Source organism: Camellia sinensis, chromosome 1 (genome assembly GCF_055761805.1).
Source record: "Camellia sinensis isolate YWXY chromosome 1, ASM5576180v1, whole genome shotgun sequence".
In the NCBI taxonomy this organism is placed as follows: domain Eukaryota; kingdom Viridiplantae; phylum Streptophyta; class Magnoliopsida; order Ericales; family Theaceae; genus Camellia; species Camellia sinensis.
The window spans coordinates 110,793,825-110,821,419 of record NC_138961.1 but is presented as its reverse complement, the minus strand read 5'-3'; positions in this window follow the sequence as shown (position 1 = coordinate 110,821,419).

Sequence of the window (27,595 nt, the reverse complement as noted above, 5' to 3'; positions counted from 1 at the left end):
AGTAATTTACTTAGAATTTACTGAGAATTTACTTGGAATTTCCTAAGAATTTAGTTAGAATTTACTGAGTAATTTACTAGGAATTTACTTAGAATTTACTGGGAATTTACTGAGAATTTATTGAGAATTTACTGAGTTATTTAATGAGAATTTAACTACTAATTTATTGAGGATTTACTGAAAATTTACTCAATAATTTACTGGGAATTTACTAAGTAATTTCTTTAGAATTTATTGAGAATTTACTAAGTAGGTTAACGAGTATTTACTGGGAATTTACTTAGAATTGATTTGGAATTTAGTGAATTATTTTTTTAGAATTTACTAGGAATTTATCAAGTAATTTAATGGGAATTTTCTGGAAATTTACTAAGTAATTTACGGAGAATTTAGAGGGAATTTACTGAGAATTTAATGGGAATTTACTAAGTAATTTAATGAGAATTCACTGGGAATTTACTTAGTAATTTACTGGGAATTTACTGAATAATTTACTGAGAATTTATAGGGAATTTACTTAGAATTTGCTCGGAATTTACTGTGTAATTTGCTAGGAATTTACTGGGAATTTAATAAGAATTTACTGAGAATTTAAAAGAAATTTAACAAAAATTTACTGGGAATTTATTTGTAATTTACTCAGTAATTTACTAAGAATTAACCGGGAATTTACTGGGAATTTAATCAGTAATTTACTGAGAATTTGCTGTGAATTTACTCGGTAATTTACTGAGAATTTACTCAGTAATTTACTGAGAATTTTCTAGGAATATACTAAGTAATTTACTGAGAATTTACTGTAAATTTATTGAGTAATTTACTGAGAATTTTACCGGGAATTTACTCAGTAATTTACTAAGAAGTTACTGCTAATTTACTCAGTAATTTACTGAGAATTTACTCGCAATTTACTGAGTAATTTAATGAGATTTTACTGGTAATTTACACAGTAATTTAATGAGAATTTACTGAAAATTTTCTGAGTAATTTACTGAGAATTTACAATAAATTTTCTAGGAATTTACTGAGAATTTTCTCAGTAATTTAAGGAGAATTTATAGGGAATTTACTGAGAAATTAACGGATAATTTACTGGGAATTTACTGAGTAATTTAATGAGAATTTATAGGGAATTGACTTAGTAATTTAATGAGAATTTATTGGGAATTTACTGGGAATTTAGTGAGTAATTTACTGAGAATTTACTGGGAATTTATTTAGTATTTTACTGAAAATTTACTGGGAATTTTCTGAGTAACTTACTGGGAATTTACTCAGTAATTTACTGAAAATTTACATGGAATTTGCATAGTAATTTCCAGAGAATTTACTTGGAATTTACTGAGAATTTACTAGGAATTTATTGAATAATTTAACGAGAATTTACTGTGAATTTACTGAGAATTTACTCAGTATTCTAATGAGAATTTATACGAAATTTACTTAGTAATTTACAGAGAATTTACTTAGTAATTTACTTAGAATTTACTGGGAATTTACTTAGTAATTTACTAAGAATTTACTCAGTAATTTACAAAGAATTTATTCGGAATTTATTGAATAATTTATTGGGAATTTACAGGGAATTTACTCAGTAATTTACTGAGAATTTAATGGGAATTTACTGAGTAATTTACTGATTAATTTACTGAGAATTTTCTTGGAATTTAATGAGTAATTTAATAAGAATTTACTGGGAATTTACGGATTAACATAATGAGAATTTACTGGGAATTTACTGAAAACTTTCTTAGTAATTTAGCAAAAATTTGCGAAGAATTTACGTAGTAATTTACTGAGAATTTACTTGGAATTACTAAGTAGTTTACTGAGAATTTACCGAGAATTTCCTGATTAGTTTACTGGGAATTTACTAAATAATTTACTTAGAAATTACTGGGAATTTACCGAGTAATTTGCTAGGTATTTACAGGGAATTTGCTGAAAATTTACTTGGAATTTACTGAGTAATTTACTGAGAATTTGCCGGGAATATGCTAAGTAATTTACTAAGAATTTACTGAGATATTTCTAGGAATTTACTGACCATTACTTGAATTTGCTGAGAATTTACTGATAATTTACTCAAAATTTACTGAAAATTTACTGTGTACTTTATTGAGAATTTACTGGGAATTTGCTACGAATTTACTAGGAATTTAATAAAAATTTATTTTGTATTTACTGATTTTTTTAATGAGAATTTACTGGAAATTTATTGAGTAATTTACTGAGAATTTACTTAGAATTTATTGCGAATTTACTGAGAAATTTACTAAGAATTTACTGGGAATTTACTGAGTAATTTACAGATAATTTGCGGGGAATTTTGTCAGTAATTTGTTGGGAATTTTCTGAAAATTTACTAAGAAATTTAATGAGAATTTACTGGAAATTTATTGGAAATTTAGTGAGAATTTACAGCGAATTTACTCGGTATTTACTCTGGAATTTCCTGGGAATTTACTGAGTAATTTACTGGGAATTTACTGGGAATTTCCTGAATATTTTGCTGAGAATTTACTGAGTAATTTACTGTGAATTTACATAGTAATTTGCTGAGAATTTACTGAGTAATTTACAGAGAATTTATGGGAAATTTATTGAGTAATTTATTGAAAATTTATTGAGAATTTTCTGGTAATTTATTGAGAATTTACTGAGAATTTAATCAGTAATTTATTGGGAATTTGCTGGCAATTTACTGAGTAATTTACTGGGCATTTACTGAGAATTTACTACGTAATATACTTAGAATTTACTGGGAATTTACCAACTACTTTATTGGGAATTTACTGGAAATTTACTGAGAATTTATCGGGAATTTACTGAGTAATTTACTAGTAATTTCTGAGAATTTACTGGGAATTTACTGAATAATTTACTGAGAATTTATTGAGAATTTTCTGAACAATTTACTGAGAATTTACTAGGAATTTACTTAGTAATTTACTGAGAAGTTACTGGGAATTTACTAAGTAATTTCCTAAGAATTTACTAGGTAATTTACTGGGAATATACTCAGTACTTTACTAAGAATTTACTGCGAGTTTTCTAGGAATTTGTTGGAAATTTATTGAGTATTTACTTAGAATTTATTAAGAATTTACTGGGAATTTACTCAGTAATTTACTCAAAATTTACTAGAAATTTAATGAGTATTTTATTGAGAATTTACTGGGAATTAACAGAGTAAGTTACTTAGAATTTACTGAGAATTTACTGAGTAATTTATTGAAAATTTATTGGTAATTTACTGAGAATTTACTAGGAATTTACTAAGAAATTTAATAAGAATTTACTGTGTATTTACTGATTTGTTTAATGAGAATTTACTGGGAATTTACCAAGTAATTTACGGAGAATTTACTGAAAATTTACTTAGAATTTATTGTGAATTTACTGAGAAATTTGCCGAGAATTTACTGAGAATTTACTGAGTAATTTATAGATAATTTGCATGGAATTTAGTGACAAATTTACTGAGAATTTCCTGAAAATTTACTAAGAAATTTATTAAGAATTTACTGAGAATTTACTGAGAATTTACTGGGTATTTACTCTTGAATTTCCTGAGAATTTACAAGGAATTACTGGGAATTTATTGTGTAATTTACTGAGAATTTAATGGGACTTTACTGAGTAATTTAATATGGGAATTTACTGATTAATTTAATTAGAATTTACTTAGAATTTCCTGGTAATTTACTCGGTGATTTACTGAGAATTTACTGGGAATTTACTGTGTAATTTACAGAGAATTTACGGGGAATTTACTGAGTAATTTACTAGGAATTTACAGAGCAATTTACAGTGAATTTACTGGGAATTTACTTAGTAATTTACTGAGAATTTACTGGAAATATAATGAGAATTTACTGGGAATTAACTGAGTAATTTACTGAGAAATTACTGCGAATGTACTCCGTAATTTATTGAGAATTTACTGAGAATATACTCAGTAATTTATTGAGAATTTACTCGGAATTTACTTTGTGATTACTGAGAATTTACTTGGAATTTAATGTGAATTTACTAGGAATTTACTTAGAATTTAATAGTAATTTGTAGAGTAATTTACGGAGAATTTAGGGGGAATTTGGCCCGTAATTTTTTGATAATTTATACGGAATTTACTGAGTATTTTACTGAGAATATACTAGGAATTTTCTCATTAATTTAATGGGAATTTCTGGGAATTTACTCAGTAAATTACTTAGAATTTGCTGGAAATTTACTGAGTAATTTGCTTAGAATATACTGGGAATTTTGTCACGACCCCAAACCGCCCCTAGTAGTTTGGTGCCGTGATGGCCAGTAATCCGTAATTACCAAAGGCCAACTTTTCAAAACTTAATACAATCAGAGTATGGATATAGGGGGCTCACAAATGCGGAAGCGATAAATCAAATACAAGTGGTCCATAAGAGCTGTGCGTAGATCAAAACAATGCCAAATATTTCCAATTAACTTAACAACTTGAATACAACAGCGTAAAATATATGTTACATCTTGATCAAAAGGCTTCTCGAGCCGTCATAAACAAAAGTACAGCTAATACAAGTCAAGAAGCATGATTTTCAAGATTTGCCGACATGCAAAGCAGGGCATCGCCGACGTAAATACAAAAGCAAAGCCGACATAAGTACGGATCCAAAACAAGCATCCAAAACGATCTAGGCGTCGCCGCCGTCCTGCTCATCACCTACATATATATAGAGGGGTGAGTACAAATACTCAGTGAATGGTACTAATAATAAAGGTTTTGCATGAATATAGCCGAGGTCCTTCAAAACGAAACACATCAAACTTTAGCAAGACGAGGGATGAACCGTATTCATCAATCAAATATTACAAGTAACCAAAGATGTTCACTGACATAGGCAAAACAAGGGATGAACCGCATTCATCGTTCAAGTATCATAACATCGGCGAAGCAAGGGATGAACCGTATTCATCATTCAAGTATCATAACATCGGCGAAGCAAGGGATGAACCGTATTCATCATTCAAGTATCATAACATCGGCGAAGCAAGGGATGAACCGTATTCATCATTCAAGTATCATAGCATCGGCGAAGCAAGGGATGAACCGTATTCATCATTCAAGTATCATAAGCTATACGATCCGTAATCGTTTGGTCAAAGGTACTGCGAAAGTTTAGAGTCCTCTAGCACAAGGGACTTGTGTTACTTAGGCCCGTAGCCCGGTTTAACAAGGACCGTATCCTTTTATACTTAGTACTGCAAAAGTTTAGAGTCCTCCAATACAAGGGACTTGTGTTACTTAGGCCCGTAGCCCGATTTAACAAGGACCGTATCCTTTTATACTTAGTACTGCAAAAGTTTAGAGTCCTCCAATACAAGGGACTTGTGTTACTTAGGCCCGTAGCCCGATTTAACAAGGATCGTATCCTTTTATACTTAGTACTGCAAAAGTTTAGAGTCCTCCAATACAAGGGACTTTCCGAGGATAACAATCAACACAAGGCTATTTATTCATGCTTAGCAAATACCCACGTCAAAACAAACAAAACAAGATTTATCAAAAGCAAGTGTAACATAGCTTTATTAGAAATACCACTCACCTAGTTCTTCAGGTGTAGACTCAAGAAAATATCAAGGACCTACAATCACATGGCAAGTCACATTCTCAAAGCAAGCTCTATATACATGCAAATGATCTCGGCATTCTTGCCAGATCTAAGTCAAAGACAAAGCAAAACAAACTGGAAGCTTAACCACTGCTCCCGTTTCATGCAAACCCACTGGGTACCGTGCAGGACTATGCCGAGGTCCCGCTAAACAAAGCCAGGAAAAACCTGGGTTTTCCTTTGAAGAATATGAAGAACATGATCATTTGAAAGATGGTTGCAAGCTCACAACTTGTTACAAAAATCTGAGTTTTCATGCCAAGAGTTCAAAATATATGGACCTGGGTACCCATTAAGGAAAGTCATGCAAGAACAAACGCAAGACATGGTTTTCGTTCCAAACTTTTCGATCAAAATGAGACTTTCTTCAAGACACATGGAAGAACCATTTTCTCTTTCCAAAACCAACTTCAAAACGATGCATGACATGCAACACAAATCCAATCATGCAATGCAGCTGGATAATCCGTAACAACATTCAAAGTAGATCAAGAATCTTACCCCAAAGCTCGAATCTAACGGTTCAAGCCACGAAGATCAAGCTTGGAAGACTACTCTCACTCAAGAACTCTTCTTCCTCCTCTCTAGAGCTTCTCTCTCTAAAACAAGGATTTGAGACAAGAAAATGATTTGTTTCAAAGTCTGCCGGCTGCCTTAACAATCAGCTCGGACACGTGGCGTTATCAGGTTGGTTCAGCTCCAAAAAGGTGATTGATAGACAAGACAAGTCTCTGACAAAGCGTATGCAGCAAGCTCGGGTAAGACACATCGGCAACAAGATGACATTGACTCAAATCAAGGATCCAGCAACAGGATAGCAAAACATCGGCTAGGGAGGACGACACTTGACTAAGCTGTGCCACACCTTGGCCGGGGTGTGCCACATCTCGGCCTAGGCCATACCTGCCCAAGGACAAGGTTCACTAAGTGCAAAGCATCTCGGCAATGAATGCCCGAGGTGAAGATGGGGTTGAACAAGATCTCAAAATAGTTCTAAGTACAAGGTTCAAAGGCGGACTAAGCTCAAGATGACTTCGGCTACGCACACACCGAACAAGGGACAAGATCACGCAAGTAATACTAACAAAACAAGACAAACAAATCCTTCCAATTAACATAATAAAGCAAGACCATGCAAGAATGTATGCAAGTATGACAAGAGTAAGGTGAGGGTTGTTACATCCTACCCCCCTTAAGGAAGTTTGGTCTCCAAACTTAGATTACCTTGTTCCCAGAACAACTCTGGATAACGGATTCTCATATCCTCTTCCTTTTCCCACGTGGCTTCTGTGCCATAATGCTCCTTCCATTCGACCTTTACCATCGGTATCGCTCTGTTCCTCAATTGCCTCACTTGTCGGTCAATAATCCTCATTGGCTTCTCCTCGTAGCCCAAATCCTCATTAACTGTGATCTCGGAATGATCAATTACATGTAGTGGATCTCGGACGTATTTTCTCAACATCGAAACATGAAACACATTATGGACTTGGCTCAAATCCGGCGGCAAAGCAAGTCTGTAGGCGACGGAATTAATTCTCTCAAGAATTTCAAATGGCCCAATATAGCGAGGTGCTAACTTACCTTTCCTTCCAAATCTGGAAACCCCTTTCATTGGTGAAACCTTCAGGAATACATGATTCCCAACTTCGAACTCTAACTCATTCCTTCTCTGGTCGGCGTAGCTCTTTTGTCGGCTCTGGGCAGTTCTAATCCTCTGTTGGATAAGTTTAATCTTCTCTGTTGTCACTTGAATCAATTCGGGACCAAGCAGAGTTCTGTCTCCGACTTCGGTCCAACATATCGGCGACCTACATTTTCTTCCATACAAGGCTTCATACGGCGCCATGCCAATGCTAGCTTGATAACTGTTGTTGTAAGCAAATTCTACTAAGGGCAAATGTGCTCCCCAACTTCCTTGGAAGTCCAACACACAAAGTCTAAGCATATCTTCAAGCGTCTGGATTGTCCTCTCAGTTTGCCCATCTGTCTGGGGATGAAAGGCTGTACTAAATCTCAGCTCGGCTCCGAAAGCCCTCTGTAAACTCTGCTAAAATCTAGAAACAAATTTAGGATCTCGGTCTGAAACAATTGACATCGGCACTCCATGAAGTCTGACAATCTCGTTCACATATAGCAAGGCAAGTTGATTGGCGTTGAAGGTAGTCTTAACGGGTAGAAAGTGTGCTGACTTAGTTAACCTATCCACAACAACCCAAATTGAATCCATACCCTTTGGTGTTTTCGGCAACCCAATCACAAAATCCATGGAGATGTGCTCCCATTTCCACTCAGGAATCGGCAAAGGTCGAAGAAGTCCTGCTGGTCTTTGATGTTCTGCTTTCACTTGCTGACAATGTAAACACTGGGACGCGAATTCGGCTATTTCTCTCTTCATATTTGGCCACCAGAAGGTCTGCTTCACATCTTGATACATTTTGGTGTTCCCTGGATGGACGGCAAACTTAGAACCATGAGCTTCCTGCAAAATCTTTTTCTTCAGCTCTGGGATGTCGGCCACACATAACCTTCCTTCAAACTTGAGTACTTGGTTTTCGATGGTATACCCTGGTCTCGGCTTTGTGCCAATTTCCTCGGCTATTTTCTTGAGGAAGTTATCCTCCATCTGTCTTGTCTTTACCTCATCAACAATAGTCGGCTCCGCTGTCATCATGGTCAAGCACGCCAAATTTCCATCTGACTTCCTGCTTAAAGCGTCGGCTACACTGTTGGCTTTTCCCGGGTGATATTGAATTTGCATATCATAGTCTTTCAACAATTCAAGCCACCGTCTTTGCCTCAAATTCAATTCCTTCTGAGTGAATAGATACTTTAAGCTCTTATGATCTGTAAAAACCTGACAAGTAGCTCCATACAAATAGTGACGCCAAATCTTTAAAGCAAATACCACGGCCGCCAATTCTAAGTCATGGGTAGGATAGTTCTTCTCATGAGGTTTCAACTGACGAGATGCATAAGCTATAACCTTACCCTTCTGCATTAATACACAACCCAAACCCTTATGCGATGCATCACTATAGACATGAAACTCTTCGTTACCTGATGGTAGTACAAGTACTGGTGCTGTAATTAACCTCGTCTTCAGTTCCTGGAAGGCTGACTCCCGATCTTTAGTCCATTCATACAGTGTTCCCTTCTTAGTCAGTTGCGTTAATGGAATTGCAATCCTTGAGAAATCCTTCACAAACTTTCTGTAATAACCTGCCAAACCCAGAAAACTACGAATCTCAGACACATTAGTCGGCCTCGGCCAATTTACTACGGCTTCAACTTTGCTAGGATCTACTGAAATACCCTCTTCATTAATCATATGACCCAAAAATGAGATGGTAGAAAGCCAAAACTCACACTTGTTAAACTTCGCATACAATTTCCATTCTCTCAAAATCTGTAAGGCAAGTCTCAAATGGTTTTCATGTTCAATATCACTCTTGGAATAGATCAATATGTCATCAATGAAAACAACTACAAATTCATCTAAATATGGTTTGAAGATTCTGTTCATTAAATCCATAAATGCAGCAGGGGCATTGGTCACTCCAAAAGGCATTGCTAAAAACTCGTAGTGGCCATATCTTGTTCGAAAAGCAGTCTTCTCAACATCTTCGGCTTTAACTTTAAGCTGATGGTAACCAGACCGAAGGTCGATCTTAGAAAAGACTCGTGCTCCTTGTAACTGATCAAGCAAATCATCAATTCTAGGTAACGGGTACTTGTTCTTAATGGTGACTTTATTGAGTTCTCTATAGTCAATACAAAGACGGAGTGTGCCATCCTTCTTCTTAACAAATAAAACAGGTGCTCCCCATGGTGAAGTGCTTGGCCTAATAAATCCCTTATCTAACAACTCTTGCAATTGCAGTTTCAATTCTCTAAGTTCAGCTGGTGCCATCCTATAAGGTGGTTTGGAGATCGGTTGCGTTCCCGATATAATGTCGACAGTAAACTCTATTTCTCTATCGGTCAAGTGGCCAGGCAATTCGTCTGGAAAGACGTCGGGGAAATCATTAACAATCGGGATGTCGGCTAAGTTAACATTTCCATTCTGATCACTCAGTATACTACACAAGTAACCTCGACACCCCTTCTGAATTAACTTATAGGCCTTAATGGACGAAATCAAGTACGGTGGGGGCACTACCCCTCTACCCTGGAAAATAACCTCGGCTAGGTTTGGGGGTCTCAAGGTGACACTTTTTAAAACACAATTAATAGATGCATCGTTTGCGACTAACCAGTCCATTCCCAGTATAACATCAAAATGAGCCATATCCAGAGGCATTAAATCTACTAACAGTTCGACATTCTCAATCACAACAACACATGCTCTGTAAATGGATGCAACAAACATAGATCTCCCAGATGGAGTAGATACAGACAACACATAATCAAGGGGCTCTAGTTCTCTATTAATTTTCTCGGTAAACTTAGTAGATATAAACGAATGAGTAGAACCCGAGTCAATCAACACATAGGCATCTTGGGAGCAAATTAGTAACATACCTGATACCACTGCCTCAGCATTCTGAGTGTCTCCTGGTACCAACGCAAACACTCTACCCTGTCTCATCTGTCCTTTCCCAGCATTTCCCTTCTGAACGGAACCCGAGGTATTCTCTCCTTTCTTGTTGTTATCAGCCTTTGTTTTGGGGCAATCTCTCACATAGTGGCCCATCTCACCACATTCATAACAGGCTCCAGACGTTCGTCGACAGATCCCGAAATGCTGTTTCCCACAATCCGAACACATCGGCTTAGCGCTCCCTTCCTGCCTTAGGTTACTAGTACTGCCCATGTTCGTTCTCTTCTTGGTGCCCAGCTGTCCTCGGCGATTGTCATAGTTCTGCCTCTTTCGCTGGTTTTCTCCCGGGCTCTGGTATCGGTTCAAATTAGCTTCGGCCTGAATGGCTTTGTCCAATACTTCGGCATAAGTCGGCATATCGAGCAAGTTGACCCGGTCTTGAATCGGTCCACGAAGTCCACACTCGAACTTCCTGGCCTTCATATATTCATCGTCGGTCATGTGAGGTACAAACCTTACCAATTCAGTAAAAGCGCGGTCATATTCGGCCACTGTTCTGTTGCCTTGCGTCAGAGTATGAAATTCGGTAGCTTTACGGTTTTGAACACTTAGGGGAAAATGCTTCTTGTAGAACAACTCTAAGAATCGGGTCCAGGTCAAATCTGGATTGCTCCCTCTAACCATCATCCACCACCTGCGGGCGTCATCATCTAATGTGAATGCTGCCAACATCACTTTCTGAGCGTCGGTGCTAGGGAAGATCTCGAATAACTTCTCCATTTCCAAAACCCATGCTTCAGCCTTCATCGGCTCTATACCCCCAGAGAACCTCGGTGGTCTCATCTTCTTGAACTCCCTGATCAAAGCTATCGTGCCATCCCCATATCAGGCAGGTTGCGGGGGAATTTGCGGCACTGGCGGAGGCGGAGCTACATTTCGGCCGTTGGTCTGCTCGGCCTGAGTCGACGTAGCACTAGCGAACTGCTGTCTGGTTTGCCTCAACTCGCGGGCCAAACCTTCAACTAATCTTTCCAATCTGTCCATTCTGTCTTCGGGCTGATCTCGGCCAAGCGGTGGTCTACCTCTCCTCATGATGCTAGGAGTATGCAAGGTAGGACTTTAAAACAAATAAGCAAATAACCACATAGGCAAGTAGCAAATAAGTATATCAAGACAATGCAGACCTCACTCAAATAACAAATACCATGATGCAACCCTAACATCTTTCTAAGGGAAATCCTATGCTCTTTAGGACTCAAAGTGTGTGATTAACGTATACCGAGGAACTTGTGCTCTGATACCATTCTGTCACGACCCCAAACCGCCCCTAGTAGTTTGGTGCCGTGATGGCCAGTAATCCGTAATTACCAAAGGCCAACTTTTCAAAACTTAATACAATCAGAGTATGGATATAGGGGGCTCACAAATGCGGAAGCGATAAATCAAATACAAGTGGTCCATAAGAGCTGTGCGTAGATCAAAACAATGCCAAATATTTCCAATTAACTTAACAACTTGAATACAACAGCGTAAAATATATGTTACATCTTGATCAAAAGGCTTCTCGAGCCGTCATAAACAAAAGTACAGCTAATACAAGTCAAGAAGCATGATTTTCAAGATTTGCCGACATGCAAAGCAGGGCATCGCCGACGTAAATACAAAAGCAAAGCCGACATAAGTACGGATCCAAAACAAGCATCCAAAACGATCTAGGCGTCGCCGCCGTCCTGCTCATCACCTACATATATATAGAGGGGTGAGTACAAATACTCAGTGAATGGTACTAATAATAAAGGTTTTGCATGAATATAGCCGAGGTCCTTCAAAACGAAACACATCAAACTTTAGCAAGACGAGGGATGAACCGTATTCATCAATCAAATATTACAAGTAACCAAAGATGTTCACTGACATAGGCAAAACAAGGGATGAACCGCATTCATCGTTCAAGTATCATAACATCGGCGAAGCAAGGGATGAACCGTATTCATCATTCAAGTATCATAACATTGGCGAAGCAAGGGATGAACCGTATTCATCATTCAAGTATCATAACATCGGCGAAGCAAGGGATGAACCGTATTCATCATTCAAGTATCATAACATCGGCGAAGCAAGGGATGAACCGTATTCATCATTCAAGTATCATAGCATCGGCGAAGCAAGGGATGAACCGTATTCATCATTCAAGTATCATAAGCTATACGATCCGTAATCGTTTGGTCAAAGGTACTGCGAAAGTTTAGAGTCCTCTAGCACAAGGGACTTGTGTTACTTAGGCCCGTAGCCCGGTTTAACAAGGACCGTATCCTTTTATACTTAGTACTGCAAAAGTTTAGAGTCCTCCAATACAAGGGACTTGTGTTACTTAGGCCCGTAGCCCGATTTAACAAGGACCGTATCCTTTTATACTTAGTACTGCAAAAGTTTAGAGTCCTCCAATACAAGGGACTTGTGTTACTTAGGCCCGTAGCCCGATTTAACAAGGACCGTATCCTTTTATACTTAGTACTGCAAAAGTTTAGAGTCCTCCAATACAAGGGACTTTCCGAGGATAACAATCAACACAAGGCTATTTATTCATGCTTAGCAAATACCCACGTCAAAACAAACAAAACAAGATTTATCAAAAGCAAGTGTAACATAGCTTTATTAGAAATACCACTCACCTAGTTCTTCAGGTGTAGACTCAAGCAAATATCAAGGACCTACAATCACATGGCAAGTCACATTCTCAAAGCAAGCTCTATATACATGCAAATGATCTCGGCATTCTTACCAGATCTAAGTCAAAGACAAAGCAAAACAAACTGGAAGCTTAACCACTGCTCCTGTTTCATGCAAACCCACTGGGTACCGTGCAGGACTATGCCGAGGTCCCGCTAAACAAAGCCAGGAAAAACCTGGGTTTTCCTTTGAAGAATATGAAGAACATGATCATTTGAAAGATGGTTGCAAGCTCACAACTTGTTACAAAAATCTGAGTTTTCATGCCAAGAGTTCAAAATATATGGACCTGGGTACCCATTAAGGAAAGTCATGCAAGAACAAACGCAAGACATGGTTTTCGTTCCAAACTTTTCGATCAAAATGAGACTTTCTTCAAGACACATGGAAGAACCATTTTCTCTTTCCAAAACCAACTTCAAAACGATGCATGACATGCAACACAAATCCAATCATGCAATGCAGCTGGATAATCCGTAACAACATTCAAAGTAGATCAAGAATCTTACCCCAAAGCTCGAATCTAACGGTTCAAGCCACGAAGATCAAGCTTGGAAGACTACTCTCACTCAAGAACTCTTCTTCCTCCTCTCTAGAGCTTCTCTCTCTAAAACAAGGATTTGAGACAAGAAAATGATTTGTTTCAAGGTCTGCCGGCTGCCTTAACAATCAGCTCGGACACGTGGCGTTATCAGGTTGGTTCAGCTCCAAAAAGGTGATTGATAGACAAGACAAGTCTCTGACAAAGCGTATGCAGCAAGCTCGGGTAAGACACATCGGCAACAAGATGACATCGACTCAAATCAAGGATCCAGCAACAGGATAGCAAAACATCGGCTAGGGAGGACGACACTTAACTAAGCTGTGCCACACCTTGGCCGGGGTGTGCCACATCTCAGCCTAGGCCATACCTGCCCAAGGACAAGGTTCACTAAGTGCAAAGCATCTCGGCAATGAATGCCCGAGGTGAAGATGGGGTTGAACAAGATCTCAAAATAGTTCTAAGTACAAGGTTCAAAGGCGGACTAAGCTCAAGATGACTTCGGCTACGCACACACCGAACAAGGGACAAGATCACGCAAGTAATACTAACAAAACAAGGCAAACAAATCCTTCCAATTAACATAATAAAGCAAGACCATGCAAGAATGTATGCAAGTATGACAAGAGTAAGGTGAGGGTTGTTACAAATTTACTCAATAATTTACTTGGAATTTATTGAGTTATTTAATGAGAATTTACTTACTAATTTATTGAGGATTTACTGGAAATTTACTGAGTAATTTATTTAGAATTTACTAGGAATTTACTAAATAATTTAATGATATTTACTGCGAATATACTTCGAATTGATTTGGAATTTACTGAATTATTTTTTTAGAATTTACTAGGAATTTACACAGTAATTTAATTGGAATTTTCTGGGAATTTTCTGAATAATTTACGAAGAATTTAGAGGGAATTTACTGTGAATTTACTGAGAATTTAATGAGAATTTACTGAAAAATTTATCAAGAATTTACTGAGTAATTTACTGAAAATTTGCTAGGAATTTACTGCGTAATTTACTGAGAATTTACTAGGAATTTACTAGGAATTTACTCAGTAATTTATTGAGAATTAACCAGGAATTTACTGAGAATTTACTGGGAATATACTGAGTAATTTACTACGAATTTACCTGAAATTTACTGAGTAATTTACTGAGTATTTACTCGGAATTTACTGAGTATTTTACTGAGAATTTACTAGGAATTTACTCTGTAATTTACTGAGAATTTACTGCGAATTTACTCAGTAATTTACAAAGAATTTACTTGGAATTTACTGAGAATTTACTCGAAATTTACTGAGGGATTTACTGAGAATTTGCTGAGTAATTTAATGAGATTTTAATGGTAATTTACACAGTAATTTAATGAGAATTTATTGGAAATTTTCTGAGTAATTTACTGAGAATTTACTATGAATTTTCTGGGAATTTATTGAGAATTACTCAGTAATATAAAGAGAATTTACTGGGAATTTACTGAGGAATTAATAGCTAATTTATTTGGAATTTACTGAGTAATTTAATAGGAATTTACTGAGTAATTTACAGAGAATTTACATGGAATTTACCAAGTAATTTTCTGAGAATTTACTGGGAATTTACTGAGTAATTTAATGAGAATTTATATGAAATTTACTTAGTAATTTAATGAGAATTTACTGGGAATTCACTGAGAATTTGCTGAGAATTTACTGGGAATTTACTCTGTAATTTACTAAGAATGTACTTGGAATTTAGTAAGTAATTTACTTAGAATTTGCTGAGTAATTTATTGGAAATTTATTGAGTATTCTACTGAGAATTTACTTGGAATTTTCTGAGAAATTTACAAAGAATTTACTTGGAATTTACTTAGTAATTTACTGAGAATTTACATGGAATTTACATAGTAATTTCCAGAGAATTTACTAGGAACTTACTGTGTAATTTACTGGAATTTACTGAGTAATTTAATGAGAATTTATTAGTAATTTACACGGTAATTTAATAAGAATTTACTGTGAATTTACTGAGAATTTACTCAGTAATTTGCTGAGAATTAACAAGGAATTTACTTAGTAATTTACAGAGAATTTACTAGTAATTTACTGAAAATTTACTCAGTAATTTACAGAGAATTTCTTGGGAATTTATTGAGTAATTTATTGGGAAATAACTCAGTAATTTACTGAGAATTTAATGGGAATTTTCTGAGTAATTTACTGATTAATTTACTAAGAATTTACTAGGAATTTATTGAGTAATTTAATAAGAATTTACTGATTAACTTAATGAGAATTTACTAGGAATTTACTGAGTAATTTAGCGAGAATTTACTGAGAATTTACTTAGTAATTTACTGAGAATTTACTTGGAATTACAAAGTAGTTTACTGAGAATTTACTGAAAATTTATCGAGAATTTACTAAATAATTTACTGAGAATTTACTGAATAATTTATTGAGAATTTACTGGGAATTTACTAAGTAATTTACTGGGTATTTACATGGAATTTACTGGAAATTTTCTAAGAATTTATTGCGATTTTACTGAGTAATTTACTAGGAATATACTTAGTAATTTACTAGGAAATTACTGAAAATTTTCTGGGAATTTAATTGAAATTTACTAAGTATTTAATTTGAATTTACTGATTAATTTACTCAAAATTTACTGAAAATTTACTAAGTACTTTATTGAGAATTTATCGGGAATTTACAGAATAATTTACTGAGAATTTACTGGAAATTTACTGAGTAATTTATTGAGAATTTACTGGATATTTATTGATTTTTTTAATGAGAATTTACTAGGAATTTACTAAGTAATTTACTGAGAATTTACTGAAAATTTACTTTGTAATTTACTTAGAATTTATTGGGAATTTATTGAGAAATTACTGTGAATTTACAGAGTAATTTACAGATAATTTGCAGGGAATTTAATCAGTAATTTACTAAAAATTTACTGAGAATTTGCAGAGAATTTACTGGGTATTTACTCTGGAATTTCCTGAGAATTAACTGGGAATTACTGGGTATTTACTGAGTAATTGTCACGACCCCAAACCGCCCCTAGTAGTTTGGTGCCGTGATGGCCAGTAATCCGTAATTACCGAAGGCCATCTTTTCAAAACTTAACACAATCAGAGTATGAATATAGGGGGCTCACAAATGCGGAAGCAATAAATCAATTACAAGTGGTCCATAAGAGCTGTGCATAGATCAAAGCAATGCCAAACATTCCAATTAACTTCACAACTTAAATACAACAAGGTAAAAATACATGTTACGTCTTGATCAAAAGGTTTCTCGAGCCGACATATACAAAATACAGCTAATACAAGTCAAGAAGCATGATTTTCAAGATTTGCCGACATGCAAAGCAGGCATTGCCGACGTAAATACAAAGTGAAGCCGACATAAGCATGAATCCAAAACAAGCATCCAAAACGATCTAGGCGTCGCCGCCGTCCTGCTCATCACCTACATATATATAGAGGGGTGAGTACAAAACTCAGTGAATGGTACTAAAAATAAAGGTTTGCATGAATAAGGCCGGAGTCCTTCAAAACAAAACACATCAAACTTAGCAAGGCAAGGGATGAACCGTATTCATCAATCAAGTATCGTAACATCGGCAAAGCAAGGGATGAACCGTATTCATCATTCAAGTTATCATAACATCGGCGAGACAAGGGATGAACCGTATTCATCATTCAAGTATCATAACATCGGCGAGCAAGGGATGAACCGTATTCATCATTCAAGTATCATAACATCGGCGAGACAAGGGATGAACCGTATTCATCATTCAAGTATCGTAACATCGGCAAAGCAAGGGATGAACCGTATTCATCATTCAAGTATCGTAAGGCTGTACGATCCGTAATCGTTTGGTCAAAAGTATTGCGAAAGATTAGAGTCCTCCAATACAAGGGACTTGTGCACTTGGTACCGCGAAAGTTTAGAGTCCTCCAGCACAAGGGACTTGTGTTACTTAGGCCCGTAGCCCGATTTAACAAGGACCGTATCCTTTTATACTTAGTGCTGCGAAAGTTTAGAGTCCTCCAGCACAAGGGACTTGTGTTACTTAGGCCCGTAGCCCGATTTAACAAGGACCGTATCCTTTTACACGCAGTACTGCGAAAGTTTAGAGTCCTCCAGTACAAGGGACTTTCCGAGGATAACAATCAAAACAAGGCTATTTATTCATGCTTAGCAAATACCACGTCAAAACAAACAAAACAAGATTTATCAAAAGCAAGTGTAACATAGCTTTATTAGAAATACCACTCACCTAGTTCTTCAGGTGTAGATTCAAAGCAAATATCAAGGACCTACAATCACATGGCAAGTCACATTCTCAAAGCAAGCTCCAAATACATGCAAATGATCTCGGCACTCTTGCCAGATCCGAGTCAAAGACAAAGCAAAACAAGCTGGGAGCTTAATCACTGCTCCCGTTTCAAGAAGACACACTGGGTACCGTCCTGGACTAAGCCGAGGTCCCGTTATACAAAGTCAGGAAAAATCTGGGTTTTCCTTTGAAGAATATGAAGAACATGATCTTTTGAAAGATGGATGCAAGTTCACAACTTGTTATAAAAAAAATCTGAGTTTTCATGCCAAGAGTTCAAAATATATGGACCTGGGTACCCATTCAAGGAAGTCATGCAAGAACAACCACAAAAACATGGTTTTCGTTCCAGACTTTCGGATCAAAACGAGATTTTCTTCAAGAACACATGGAAAACCATTTTCTCTTACCAAAACCAACTTCAAAACGATGCATGACATGCAGAACAAATCCGATCATGCAATGCAGCTAGATATTCAGCAAGAACAACCAAAGGAGATCAAGATTCTAACCTCAAAACTCGGATCCAACGGTTCAAACCACAAAGATCAAGCTTGGAAGACTACTCTCACTCAAGAACTCTTCTTCCTCCTCTCTAGAGCTTCTCTCTCTAAAACAAAGATTTGAGACAAGGAAAATGATTTGTTTTCAAGATCTGCCGGCTGCCTTAACAAACAGCTCGGACACGTGGCATTATCGGGTTGGTTCAGCTCCAAAAAGGTGATTGATAGACAAGACAAGTCTCTGACAAATCGTATGCAGCAAGCTCGGGTAAGACACATCGGCAAAGAGATGACATCGGCTCAAAACAAGGATCCAGCAACAGGATAGAAAAACATCGGCTAGGGAGGATGACACTTGACTAAGCTGTGCCACACCTTGGCCGGGGTGTGCCACATCTCGGCCTAGGCCATACCTGCCTGCGGACAAGGTTCAAGTGCAAAACATCTCGGCAAAGGATGCCCGAGGTGGAGATGGGGTTGACAAGATCTCAAGATAGTTCTAAGTACAAGGGTCAAAGGCGGACTAAGCTCAAGATGACCTCGGCTACGCACATACCAAGCAAAGATCAAAATCATGCAAGCAACTTAAGCAAATCAAGGCAAGATAAAACCTTTAAATTAACATAACAAGCTAGACCATACAAGAATGTACGCAAATATGGCAAGAGTAAGGTGAGGGTTGTTACAGTAATTTACTGAGAATTTAATGGGAATTTACTGAGTAATTTAATATGAAAATTTACTGATTAATTTAATTAGAATTTACTGGGAATTTCCTGAATAATTTACTGGCAATTTACATAGTAATTTACTTAGAATTTACTGGGAATTTAAGGAGTAATTTATTGAGAATTTACTGATAATTTACTGGGAATTTATTAAGTAATTTACTGAGAATTTACTAGGAATGTACTCAGTAATTTATTGAGAATTTACTGAGAATTTTCTGGGAATTTATTGGAAATTTACGGAGAATTTAATTAGTAATTTATTGAGAGTTTGCAGGCAATTTACTAAGTAATTTACTAGGAATTTACTGAGTAATTTACTGAGAATTCCCTGGGAATTTACTGCGTAATATACTTATAATTTACGGGGAATTTACCGAGTAATTTATTTGGAATTTACTGAAAATTTATTGAGAATTACTGAGTAATTTACTGCGAATTTTCTAGAAATTTACTGAGTAATTTATTGAGAATTTAATGGGAATTTAATCGGTAATTAACTGAGAATTTACTTGGAATTTGTTGTGAATTTATTAGGAATTTACTAGGAATTTACTAAGTAATTTTCTAGTAATATCTGAGAATTTACATGGAATTTACTTAGTAGTTTACTGAGAATTTACTTTGAATTTACTGAATAATTTACTGAGAATTTATTGAAAATTTACTGAATAATTACTGAGAATTTACTGGGTATTCACTCAGTAATTTACTGAGAAGTTACTGGGAATTTACTGAGTAATTTACTGGGAATATACTCATTAATTTACTAAGAATTTACTGAGAATTTTCTAGGAATTTATTGGAAATTTACTGATTAATTTACTGAGAATTTATTAGGAATTTACCCAGTAATTTACTCAAACTTTACTGAGTACTTTATTGAGAATTTACTGGGATTAACAGAGTAATTTACTGGGAATTTACTGAGTAATTTATTTAAACTTTACTGGGAATTTACAGAGTAATTTACAGAGAATTTACTAGTAATTTACTGAGAATTTTAATAAGAATTTACTGGTATTTACTGATTTATTTAATGAGAATTTACTGTGAATTTACTAAGTAATTTACTGAGAATTTACTTAGAATTTATTGTGAATTTACTGAGAATTTATTGGGAATTTTCTGAGTGATTTACAGATAATTTGCGGGGAATTTAGTCACTAATTTACTGACAATTTACTGAAAATTTACTAAGAAATTTAATGAGAATTTACTAGGAATTTATTGGAAATTTACTGAGAATTTACAAGGAATATACTATGTATTTACTCTGGAATTTCCTGAGAATTTACTGGGAATTATTGGGAATTTACTGAGTAATTTACTGAGAATTTAATCAGAATTTACTGAGTAATTTAATATTGGAATTTGCCGATTAATTTAATTAGAATTTATTTTGAATTTACTGAGAATTTACTGGTAATTTCCTGAATAATTCACTGACAATTTACTGGTAATTTACTCAGTGATTTACTAAGAATTTACTGAGTAATTTACTGTGAATTTACTTAGTAATTTGTTGTGAATTTACTGAGTAATTTACAGAGAATTTACGGGGAATTTACTGAGTAATTTACAGTGAATTTACTGGGAATTTACTTAGTAATTTATTGAGAATTTACTGTGAATTTATTGAGCAATTTACTGAGAATTTACTGAGTAATTTATTGAGAATTTACTCGGAATTTACTGAGAATTTATTCGGAATTTTCTGAGAATTTATTCAGTAATTTACTGAGAATTTACTCGAAATTTACTTTGTAATTACTGAGAATTTACTGGGAATATACTGAGTAATTTTCTAAGAATTTACCTGGAATTTACTGAGTAGTTGAATGAGAATTTACTGGGAATTTACTTAGAATTTATTAGTAATTTGTAGAGTAATTTACTGAGAATTTACCGGGAATTTGGCCCGTAATTTTTTGATAATTTACTGAGTAATTTACTGAGAATTTACTGAGTATTTTACTGAGAATTTACTGGTAATTTACTCACTAATTTAATGGGAATTTTTGGTAATTTACAGAGAATTTACTAGGAATTTACTAAGAATTTACTGGGAATTTACAGGGTAATTTACTGAGAATTTACTGGGAATTTACTTAGAATTTTCTGAGAATTTACTCAGTAATTTACTGTGAATTTACTGGGAATTTACTGAGCAATTTACATGAATGATTGGGCCGAAGGCCGATTGACATGAATGATTGGGCCGAAGGCCGATTGACATAAATGGTTGGGCCAAAGGCCGTTTTGACACAAATGAAGGGTTGACATGCATGAATGGGCCAGAGACCAGTTTGACATGAATGAAAGTTTGAAAAGCCCAAAGGCCAGTTTGATATGAAAGTTTGAAAGGCCTAAAGGTCAGTTTGATACGGAAGTTTGAAAAGGCCAAAGGCCAGTTTGACACGAATAACAGTTTGACACTAATGAATTGGGCCCAAGGCCATATGATGTGTTTGGAATCGCAATTACTTAACTTACATATGTCTATGTATGTATGTATGTATTAGCAGAAATATAAATTGGACCGAAGGCCGTTTGATGTATATTGTTCCAATGTATATTCTTTATTTGATATTATTCACTGGGCTTTCGCTTATGTGTTTGTAGGTGAGCCAAGAGAAGTCCAAACCCAGCCCCAGTGAAGTCTGTATGGAACAACTAAGGTTTTGAAGAGTCAGTCCTTGCGTCTCACGCACAAGACACGTCTTCGCCCTTCTGTCATTCTATGTTATTTTGTCATGTTGGCGAGGACTTTGGTGTACGTCTGTATATAGCTTTGTTTTGGCTGACTTAGATTTGAATGATCCTGTCTGTATAGAACTTTATGTTACTATACTTTCTGTTGTGAGTTATTAACATATGTATGTATGGAATATTATGATGTGCATATAAGCATGGCTCTATGGACAAAGTTTTAAATTTACTTCCGTTTGGCCCCTTTACCCTGATGTGTCTCATTTGGTTTGATTTGAGGCCGTAGGTAATCTCGTGATTACTGGCCGGTTATGGCCTTAACCCATAGGGGCGGGTTCGGGTCGTGACAGAGTGGTATCAAAGCACGAGTTAATAACTCACACACTTGTCCAAATGAGCAATAAGCGTCTAGAGAAGATCTAGGATGCATTCATATGATAAGTATGAATTTGGAAGCATCGAGAATACGCCTAACTATTTTGATATGAACGATTATGTGCTATAAGTTTGCGAATTGCTTGCATTGCAAAATATTTGAATACGTATGCTCCTTTGTATATGCATACCTGTGAATCTTTTGTATAAAGCATAATGCAAGTTTAATCAAATGTTGAAAACATGTGATTATATAAGATATGAATTGTTGCACTAACCTGTATAACGAGTTTGTTTTGTTATAATGCACATACATGAACATGTGAATCGTGAAAAGTTGCCTATGTGCATTCGACTCTGCAAATGGGTGTCTATGTGAAATATGAACATGATTTGAGTATATAACTACTTAGTAAATGTTCAGCATACGATATCTGATAAGTGTGCAATCATCTGTTACGTATGTGATTAAATGTGCCTATGTGCAAATGTACGCATGTGTATCTGTGTTTAATTTTGTATTGGGCATTCCAGTGTTTGGCAAGGCTTAATAAGAGTTTGTGTAGAACATGGATAAAGTAAGGGCATACGAGTTGGCAGACTCTTTCATAGCCCGACCTGATAGTCTAGAAGGAATAGTACAAGAAATGACAGAGATCTTAAGACAACAACGTTAGTTGCTGCTACGGCAAGAACCTTGCCACCACCAGTGTAAGAAACACCGAGGAGTTTGTTATCAGATCTCTGGGGCTCGTTATAGGTGTGGTAAAGTGGGCCATATGGTAAGGAACTGTCCCCGAACTGAACAAAATGTGAATAAATCTTCTGCCTCAGCTAGATTCGTACCAATGGTGAGAATTGCTAAGCGAGATACAGTAATTGCACTCGTCTCAGAAAGTACTCAGAATGCTGCAACCGTTATTCCAGGTATCTATACTGTTTATAAACGAATGCCTATATGTGATTGATTCTGAATTAGTGCATGTGTACACCTTTGCTTGGGGTATTGTTTGATTCGGATCAGCATGCCCTTTCATAATTGCTGCCTATGTGCTTAGATTGGTCAGACCCACAAGATCGAGACTGTATTTATTGAATATATATGCGCTCCATTTGGGAAATTGTGAAATACGTATTGGGATATTGATTGACTTTGTGATTGTGTGACTGAGTTGAGCACCCTGAAGGACGAACTCTAAAATTGCGAGATCATGTATTCTGATTGGTAGAAAATTGACCGGACTATGTGACTATATTAAGCTTGACTCGTCAACCTATGTTTTGTGACTGATTTGAAACCTCTGCGTGACAAATCCTATATTATGAGTAATCGAAGAACTTTGTTTAATGTGTTACTGTGTACCATGTGCTTGCATCTAAGACTTATTTGAGAACTGCTATATTGATTATGATACATACCTTCTGATATGAATAATTGCAAGTATATGTACCTACACCGAAACTTATGTGGTCAATGCCATATTGTACCTGACTTGAGATACCTTGTTATGACCAGTTGTGATGAACTTAGGACAGTTGTGAAACTATCAACCATGTACCCTATTTGGGAAGACTTTTATCTGATTCGATCCGATAGAACCTTTGTCTGATATTGCCTTGATAGAACCCTCATTGGATATGATTTGAGGGGACCTTTGTTTGATTTAATTTGACAAGACCTTTGCCTGGATTGATTTGGTAAAACCCTCTATCTAATTTGATTTTGTAGAGGGAGATTAAGGATTGCTTGTAAATAAATAGCCAGATTATTCTTGGCAGAAAAAAACTAATAGACCCAAAAACTTGAATTCGTTTGGAATACTTGACTCATTTGAAAGACCTTTTGTGGGCTATCAACAGACCGATATAACCATGAACACTATGAAGAACTGACCTATAGTTGTTGATGACATTCTTGGGGCGTCCTTTCGTGCTAGGGGACGTTAAACCTATGTAACACCTTTGTTGAGTCATCTCTTTTGCCACCGACGATTTTGTACTGGTGGGTTTGTTTAATCGACCTCGAGTCAGCCACTGACGGTCGTGAACGGGTGTGCTTTGATTCCGAGACGATTATTCCTTTGTTTTGTCCGGAATGTCATCCTTTGGTATTATGTGGATGTTATTAGCATCAAAGGAGCTTTGGAAAGACCCTGATTATCCGAAAGTGTGTGAATTCAGTACGCTTTGTGTAAATAACTGCTCAGTGCCATTATATTCTGTAATTGGGACTCTGGGGATGTGTAAATTGTGCTTAATATGTGATTGACTCCTTTGATATTGTCCTTGACATCATGGGGATTTGTATATGCATTGCCTTATGCTTTTGACGATTATCAAATAATATGGACAGACTCGATAGAACAGGGGATTGAATGTGGACTAAATTGTAAACCGTAAACTGTTGAATGAATTGAGGACACGTGTATTGTGTTAGAAATTGATTGCTTCAATGCTACCTTTGTTGATTCGGGAATCCGTATCTAGACCCACTTCATATTCCTGAAGACTTTTGATTAACCTTGGATAACTGTGATGAGTCACTGAACTAAATACCGAATCAGATTGTGAATTATGGAATTATTGAAGAATGAATTGAACTTTTGTGACAAGGAAATAGACCGAACTTCTGTGATAAAGTTAGCTGGCATCCGAAATAAATATGCTGGTAACCTACCTTGAAGAGGGCAATTTCGGTGCTAACAAGTCAAAGTCGAATATCAGATATTGGCAGAACTACTTCGACCTCTCTCTATTTCAGAATGGAAATAGGAATATGTGACTACGAATTTTATTGTGGGGCTGCCTTGGACACCCAGGGTATAAGTCCCGTTTGGGTTATTGTATATAGGATTACTAAGTTTGTTCATATCCTCCCTGTAAAATCTTCGTGTGATGCTTATAGACTAGCAACTGTTTACATCAACAAGATTGCTCGTTTGCATGGGACCCTAGTATCTATTGTTTGGACAGGGATCCTAAAATGTGTTTGAATTCTGACAAGCCTTCAAGAGGCGATGAGAACTGATTGTGAGTCAGCACTACCTTCCATCCGCTAATTGATGTATAATCAGAAAGAACTATCTAGACTCTGGGAAGAATGCTTCAAGTGTGTACTTTAGACTTTCGAGGAATTAGAAAAATTTATCCATCGTTGGCAGACTTTGCTTACAACAACGGCTCACACTCTAGTTTCGGCATGGCACCATACAAGCCTTGTATGGCGGGAAAGGTAAGTCTCTGACTGATGGAGAACAGAGTGTTGCTTGATTTTGAGACTAAACAGTAAATGACTATCAAAAAGGATTGAAACCGTTGAATGAAAAGCGTTCCGAATTTTCGACTAAAGGTGAAATAAGTTTGGAGGACCAAACTTCCTAAAGGGGAGAAGACTATGATAACCCTGTTCTGTAATTAGCTAATTGGTCCTTATTATGAGTTTGATTATATGTTTAATATGATTTTGTGTGCCATTATGTGAAAATGTGTGATTTTGAATTTCTATCTGTTCACCGTAGGAATATCTGTTTGCTTATCTACTTTGGGAATTAAATTGAAGGCCTTATCGGCCACAAAACCCGAAATTGATTACGCCATTGTGATTGGCATAATTTTTAGAGCCTACGGTGAAGTTTAATTGAAAAATTGATTCAGACCAGATTAAGTTGATTAAATTAATGAATTAGTGCCCAATTGTTATTATTATTATAATGAAATTAGTGGAGAGTGTTGTACAAAGTCACTATACACTCAAAATCCCTCATTCTTATCATTTGGCTGATTTTGGCTCCAAGAGAGGGAGGGAGAGTCGGCTGTAGAGAGAGAGAAAGGGAGACAATTGTGCAATTTAGCTCAAAGCTTGGTGATCTTGATGATTATTCAAGAATTTGCTATTGATTGGAAAAATTGAGCCACTAGGTAAGCAATTGATTCTTGAATTCATGAATGCAATGTGTAATCTTGTGTGTTCAAAGTTGATTAATGGTCAAGAACAAGAATTGAAATGAAATTGAGTTGATCATGTTGAATTGAAGGTCAATGTTGCATGCATGTATGTAGTTGCTTTGAATTTGCGTATTTGAGCACCAAATGCATGATCTATGTGAGTTTTTAGTTGAAGATTATGTTCTTGACCACCTCTTCATCATATAAGTTGAGAATGAGAATAATATACCACATGCATGTGCAAATTACAAGGGTGTAAGTGTTGAATGCATGAAATTGTTATATTGGTAATGAGTTTGGTGGAAAATGAGCCATGCATGTGTTTGAGTCATGAAATTGAGCTCCATGTTGATGTGTTTTAGTGTTGGTGCCATGTTAATGCAAGTATATGTGAAATTGGAGCCATAATATGCAAGGAATGTGGTTGGAATGTCGAATTTGAGCTCAAGAACACATTCTAGAAAACCCAGAAATTTGATGTCCGCTCGAGCGGGGAAACCACCGCTCGAGCGTGAATTTCGTGCTCCCAGTATTTTCTGCAGACCATGATATCCGCTCGAGCGGGGAGCTATGTAAGATGGACTTCTGCTCGAGCGTTCAAGTTCCACGCTCGAGCATAAAAATGACATAACCAGTACTTTTGCAGACCTCATGGGTCTGCTCAAGCGGGTAAGTCCACGCTCGAGCGAGGGCCCTGTTTCTGAAAATTTTGTGTGATCGTTCTGTGTTTCGTTTTCCGTTCTCTTTCACTTGCAAGCACTCTTAGGCATGCATTAAGCATTGTAATTGAGTTAAAGAGATAAGAATGAAGCCTAAAGAGGAATATGTGAATTAAAGAACGGATTGAATCGTTTGTGATCCATATGTGTTATATGATGTGTAGGGTCAAGCTCCAGGGCAAATCCACGAGCCGATCACTGTGAGTAGTATCTGATATCTAAAATATGTTGTTGTCCAAATTGCTTACTTCTATGTAAGTTTTATAAGTTCATTGATTCGTTTGGTGGACAATGGTTGTTATACTAAATGAATGGGCCAAAGGCCGTTTTGACATGAATGAATGGGCTGAAGGCCGATTGACATAAATGATTGGGCCGAAGGCTGATTGACATAAATGATTGGGCCGAAGGCTGATTGACATAAATGATTGGGCCGAAGGCCGATTGACATGAATGATTGGGTCGAAGGCCGATTAACATGAATGATTGGGCCGAAGGCCGATTAACATGAATGATTGGGCCGAAAGCCGATCAACATGAATGATTAGGCCGAAGGCCGATTGACATAAATGGTTGGGCCAAAGGCCTTTTTGACACAAATGAAGGTTTGACATGCATGAATAGGCAAGAGGCCAGTTTGACATGCATGAATGGGCCAGAGGCCAGTTTGACTTGAATGAAAGTTTGAAAGGCCCAAAGGCCAGTTTGATATGAAAGTTTGAAAGGCCTAAAGGTCAGTTTGATATGGAAGTTTGAAAAGGCCAAAGGCCAGTTTGACACGAATAACAGTTTGAC